Source organism: Anopheles merus, chromosome 3L (assembly GCF_017562075.2).
Source record: "Anopheles merus strain MAF chromosome 3L, AmerM5.1, whole genome shotgun sequence".
Taxonomy (NCBI): Eukaryota; Metazoa; Arthropoda; class Insecta; order Diptera; family Culicidae; genus Anopheles; species Anopheles merus.
Window position 1 is genome coordinate 4,120,809 of NC_054085.1, and position 6,976 is coordinate 4,127,784.

A 6,976-nucleotide genomic window follows, 5' to 3' on the forward strand; every position below is an offset into this window, starting at 1 on the left:
TGTTGCGGCCCCGCCGTACTCGTTTCCTTCGCCATTATTTTCGCCTTTTGTGGACCATTATTTTCCGTTTTAAATTCGACTCGATGCGTATTCTCTCTAGGTATTTTCAATCCATGTAATATTCCTCTTGATTTTCAACGGTAATGGTCATCGCACAACTAGGTATCTTCTTCATCGTCAAACGCTACTTCATATTTTGTTGATGCCTGTGATGGAGAAAGAATCATCCTCTGCAATTTTAAAACTTTTTTTTACATTGGTAACAACTCTCTGGTGAGTATTTTACACTTACATAGAGGCTGTAAATCAACTATTGGTAAAGGAGTATGTTAATCGTCTTCCCATGTTGGATTTTACGTTGTCTTCAAAGTATCTTGTGTCCGATACAACATTTCACTATATTTTAACTGATTTGGGATATTTCATATGCTATTTTAACAAAAGAATCGAGAAATGTGGCTCGCGGACAATTATTGCGCAATTATTTACAAATGTAAATAATTCGTTGATGATCCAATGTTCTTCTCAAACCACAATACAATGGTGGCTCGATGAGGAGAAAATATTTTTACTCACTCCAAAATTCGACCTCATCATGATTTCATCATGTGAGCGGCCGTTGCTTGATCATCTCATTAAAGCAATCATCGGCGATAGCTTTGCTCACCATACAAACAAAATCATCAAATTCATCTCAGTGAGGGTAAAAAACAAGCCTGCTCAGTACGCAGGAGGAAACGATGATAGCCTCTCAGTATGGATTGAAGCTGCTGTCATTGAGCTCGCCATAGTGAGAGCAGGCTGGATTAGTGGTGGGAGCTCGGAATCGGACCTACCCGATTCCGATTCCGTGTTCGGAATCAATTCCGGAGCCGATTCCGATGCTGGAATCGATTCCGATTCCGGAGCCGATTCCGGAGCCGATTCCGGAGCCGATTCCGCAGCCGATTCCGGAGCCGATTCCGGAGCCAATTCCGGAGCCAATCCCGGAGCCAATCCCGGAGCCGATTCCGGAGTCGATTCCGGTGTTAACTCCGGATCGAAATCAGTCCGGGAATCTCCATGAGAATGGATCTTTTACTAGTAAATTTGGATTTTTGCGGTTATCAATACGTAGTATGATTGGACCCAAACGCCTTTTTTATGGTGATGCCGAAACTGACTACGTTTGGTAGCCGATTCTAATTTATTAGCCATTTCCGATTCGAGAGCCGACTTCGATTCCGGAACCGATTCCGGAGTCAATTCCGGAACTGATTCCAATTCCGGAGCCGATTCCGATTCCGGAGCCGATTCAGGAGTCGATTCCGGAACCGATTCCTATCCCGGAGCCGATTCCGGAATCAATTATGGAGCCGATTCCGGAGTCGATTCCGATTCCGGAGCCGATTCCGGAGTCGATTCCGATTCCGGAGCCGATTCCGGAGTCGATTCCGATTCCGGAGCCGATTCCGGAATCGATTCCGGAAACTGATTCCGGACCTACTATTCGGAATCGATTCCAGAAAACTGCGGAGCTAGCCGGAATCGATTCCGACAAAAACTTCATTTTTCCCATCACTAGGCTGGATTGTCATTTGGGATGCGCCTTCCATGCGACTTATTTCTCCATACAACTTTCGCGTTGAGGGTTGCATGATAGGTGGCATCGTAAAATGTAAAAATTGTTTGTTGGCAATGATCATGATCCCTAAGTAAGATGTTTTGCTAATCTGAACTGTTGATTATTCTGTGCTATCCTTTTGCAAAGTGTATTCAGCTGAATTTGTTAGAAATCTGAACTTATTTATGATACGCATGTTCGTACAGCGTTCTCTGTCTATGCTTTCTTGTTTTGAGTAAATACAAAAAGACGGTTTGCTAAGCATGTTGATTTTTACGAAATCTTGTCTTATCTTTCATAACGTTTCTTTCCACCTTACTTTCCGTGTGTTGACCGTAATGTTTGAAAATGTGATCGTCGAAGCGATCGCCCGTAAAGAGAAATTGAATTAAATCAAATTTATGAATTAAAACAGTCGCGTTCGCAACAAAGTGATTAGACCATGTATTGAATTGCCTTGTCATAGCTAGTAACAGCTCGTTGTATTCATATAAGGTACGCCTGCTCTCACCAACTAGCAAGTTACGAGAGCTAAGAGGTCTCGAAGGCACGTATATGTGGCTCTTCTCTAAGAAACCACTTATTCGTTTTTTTTTTTAATTTTAGCATCAAATACACATTGGTTTACCTTAAAATTGTGTTCGTCTGTAGGCCAAGCAGAAGGCAACGCTACCGGTAACATGGCATAGTTGTACGTCCTTTGAATTGGATGCATTTGAAAGCATGTCTTGTAAACTTCCGTTGTCTCTATTGTGTTAATCATCGTAGTGCAATTCGGGCACCAAAGACTACACCCACCAGCGCACAAGACAAGAAAACAACGACATCGGAATTGTCGAAAGATAAAACCTAGCATGTTGTATGCATTGTTAACAGTGTTGTTAACATGTAAACTGAATTTTAAACTAGAATACAGTGTAGCACCTAGATCACAAACTTCCTGATGACGATCTAAGTCACTGCCTAACAACGAATAATTATACTTGAACTTTTTTTAAAGTATATGAAACGATATAATAAAAAAATAAATATCAAGGGCTATTTTTAGATCATTTTTAGACACCAAGTACCAAACACGAAGTATGATTCTCTTCGTCCGTGGGCCTCTAAAGGAACAAAAGTTCTCGATGAGACTACTGTACACATTGTTGGAACTACTGGAATTACTACTATGCTGGAAATACCATCCACGGGGCCCCTAAATTGACGAGGCCCCCTGCGGCCGCTAAATCCGTGTACCGTTAAATCCACCACTGCTTGTTCGACGAGGCGGACGTTTTTTTACTTTGTTTCCTTTGGCGATCAGAAACGTAGGGCGTAGGGCCGTCAATGGGAAAAAATAACAAACCGTTGTTGTTCCAGAACGCAACATTGGTGCCGTGACTAGGATGATCTAATACTTCTGGTTTGGTTTGGATTGGTTATAGTCATGAACTGTGTGTGATTTCTTTTTGGCAAAAGTCGCTTAACGCGTGTTAAATCTGAAAGTTCCGTGCATCGAGCGTTGGTAGATTTCTGAATAAGAAATAATCCCGAAAGCGTGAGAAATCATTGTGCTAGTGGCTGTTCTTTGCGTGTGTATGCATTTTGTGTCACGTATTACAAATGTCAGTTAGTGAAGATATTCCGTTTTCTCTGCCGCGTCGGGTTTGGACAATACAAGGCAACACACACAAGCAGAAGAACTGGATATGGTTATCCTTAAGCGCGAGCACGACCGAGTCGTGCAATCGTTGACAAGAATCGACACGTTTTTGGCGCAGAAAACATTGCAAGTGATTTCCCGGAATTGACGCCTCGTCTCAATCTATTGAACGAGCATTGGAAGGAGCTTCAGGTTTTGGTTCGAAATATTCACGCAAAAGAAGACAATGAAGATGACGATGCCCGTCCGGCAAAATGAGTGTATTTTTGAGTGATTTGAGTACCGCCATCCGTTCCCGCACAACAAAATCGAGCAGTTTTTGAGCTCGCCCGCTGCGCAAATTCGAGCAGTTTCCAGCGCAGAAAATGTACCAAAATCTGCGCTGGCCAGCGCAGATTTTGGCTCGTCTCACGCGCTGGACTTCAGCGATTCCTGCGCTGGGTCGCGCAATTCGGGCAGTTCGGGCAGTTCGGGCGGCGGCGGAGCAAAAAAATAAAAACGGTCAAAAAATTTAAAAAAAATATTGGCGCCCATTTTTTCGTCCGCTTCTTCCTCTCCTCTCCCTCCTTCACCCTGGCTTGCCTTACTTGAGAGCTTCAGCCCGTGCCTTCCGCCGCCAGCTGATTGGGTGTTGTGGTGTATGCGTTGATACTTATATGTGCATTGAGGTTGTGTATTGTTATTGGTGGGTGTTAGCATTTATTTAATTTGTGTGTGACCTTGAGACGCCGTGGGAGAAGCTGGATTGGGATTTAAAGTGTTATCGGTGTATTGATGGATTATTTTATTTCGTGCCGCTGCTGATGAGACCATTCGATGCCCCTGCCAATTGAGGGTGAAGAAGCCTATTTAAAACAAGCGTAGGAGAACGTCTAACACTAATCTAATATTTTTTTATTTGAGCATGTTTGATGCTTCAACGACCTTCTATGCATCATGTAGCACAGTGTATAGTGGTAATAATTTTTTTTTTTTATTTGCCGAAATCTGTCTCCAGTTTTTGGGTCTCGACACACACACACACGCACACAGCGCGGGGAAAGTGACCGTTCACTCTATCATGCCGCGATCCCCCACCCCGCCCGGCGCTTTGGATGAGGATGCGATACAAGAAAGCTGAACCAGCCGTTCTACCGATAGGGTAGCCGTAATCGATCATGCGGGGAGGGGGGGGGGGGTCTGTTGGGGGAAGGGGGGGGAGTGCGTGCTTGCGTTCGCGCTTTCGTGGGTGCGTGCTTGCGTTTGCGCTTTCGCGGGTGCCTGCCCGCGTACACGCGTACGTGCATGTGTGCGTGTATGTTTTTGTGTGTGTGTGCGTGCGTGTGGAAACCCCAAAACTATTTGATTCTGATGCGTACATTTTCATCCGCTGCGGCTACAAAGTCCATGCATTTTCGATTTCGCTACCTGAGAGACAACACAACTATCGGATTGGCACCACGATCTTTGCGATCGGTTCTGCTGTTGGGGGTGTTAAAAGGCACACGATCGAAGCAAACGTGCGTGTGATATGTAGCAAATTTCTTTCGCGCATATGGTGCTGCACCTACCCGTCCAGAATCTGGCGGCTTGTTGGTTTGGAGAAGTTATCATGACGCCGATTGACCGGCATTGCCTTGGAATGGGTTCGGATCGGTAGGTTCATGTTTTAGTCGAGTGAATTCCGTGCATTTGTCGCGCCACAGCGGTAGACCCGGCAGCACCAAAGTCAAAACAAAAACCTTCCCCGAGTGTGGACTGCTATGCTAAGTTCTTCTTCTTCTTCTTCTTCTTATTATTATTATTGGCGTAATGGCCTACGCGATCATGCCGGCCTTTTCAGGACTTGAGTACCGCGTAGCCGGATAGTCACCCCTTGCTACGGCGGACGGTTCATACGCGGTTAGAACCCACGACGGGCATGCAGATGTGCGGAATGATGGCGGTGCCGCGGGACCGCTCCTATCCAGCGTGCAACTTGCATACTGCCACACTGTCTCCTGTTCGATGCATACGCTGCAGGCAGGGGGAAGGATGCACCTCCACGATAAAAAAACACGGCCATGAACCAGCGGTAGACCTAACGATAGGCGGACTAGGCGGTCGCCGAATATCGCTAGTCTGTAGTATGCCGTATGTCTACAAGTGGACAGAGTATTAGCGACAAGGGCCCCGGAAAGATGGTCTTTAGGGCTCCGTGGCTGGAGAAAACCATTTGCACCTCCCCTCCCCCCATGGCAACTACAATTTTAGGGCCTGTGACCGATGATCGTAGGGGTCCCATGGCCACCCCCCTTCCCGCCGGCAATATAAGTATACTGTTCAATCTCCCAACAGCTGTGTGCCACTACCCCCTCCTCCCTGTCATCAGTTACCATTGACAGGGGCCTCAATTCGTCTTTCCGCCTTTCATGAACACCTTCCTTTCTTTGATCGATGGATCATAACATTTCGGAAAAAACACATTTGGCGACAGTTTTGCACACACACGCACGCTCATACCCTTGCGCAGACGGCTCAGCATATCTGTGTAATCTACAACATACGAAAGCAAAAGCTTAGTGTAACAAAGTTATGCTTAATGCTTAACACGTTCAGATCGATGGCAGGCCCCACTGCCTGCCAGTGAACTTTCCAGCCTGCGTTCTAGGTGCTGGTGGAAAGGAAAGTTGATGAAAATCAGCGCCGGGATGAACGTGTTAATGCGAATTAGGATTCAGCGCGTTTCACAGCAAACCCTCCAGCGTTAGCTAGCGATTCCTTAGTCATTTTTACATTGCAGCAATAGAACTTATTGCGCTTTTTTTGTTTGATTTGTGAAAATTCAAATGCATCGCAGCAGTGTAAACGGTTTTTTAAGCGCCACAGCAACTCATGAGCATTGTCCACACGCGAGAAAGAGATAGCGCTATGGAGGGAAAAAGCACGGACGACGGCTGACAGCGATTGGCCGTCTGACGCACCAACACATCCAAACCTTCGGCAGCGCGCTCAGGCGAGGGGAATGAGGCGGAGCCAGGGACGGGCAGCTCGACGAGCTGCTCGACAAATTTGCCGTTGGAGAGAAAAGGAAGGCATGATAAAATTCTCAGAACGCCATAACGCCTTCCGTCGCTTTGCACAGCGGGGAAGTAATCTTTTCGGCGAATAACACCTAAACAACAAAAACTTATGCATAAAAAATAAAGATTATTTAATGACCCAATGCTTTCGAGCAGATGATACCAGTCCCAACCCTCGCAATGTTTGACGGGTCTATCATGCCGCGATCCCCCACCCCGCCCGGCGCTTTGGATGAGGACCCGCTGTGCAAAGCGACGGAAGGCGTTATGGCGTTCTGAGAATTTTATCATGCCTTCCTTTTCTCTCCAACGGCAAATTTGTCGAGCAGCTCGTCGAGCTGCCCGTCCCTGGCTCCGCCTCATTCCCCTCGCCTGAGCGCGCTGCCGAAGGTTTGGATGTGTTGGTGCGTCAGACGGCCAATCGCTGTCAGCCGTCGTCCGTGCTTTTTCCCTCCATAGCGCTATCTCTTTCTCGCGTGTGGACAATGCTCATGAGTTGCTGTGGCGCTTAAAAAACCGTTTACACTGCTGCGATGCATTTGAATTTTCACAAATCAAACAAAAAAAGCGCAATAAGTTCTATTGCTGCAATGTAAAAATGACTAAGGAATCGCTAGCTAACGCTGGAGGGTTTGCTGTGAAACGCGCTGAATCCTAATTCGCATTAACACGTTCATCCCGGCGCTG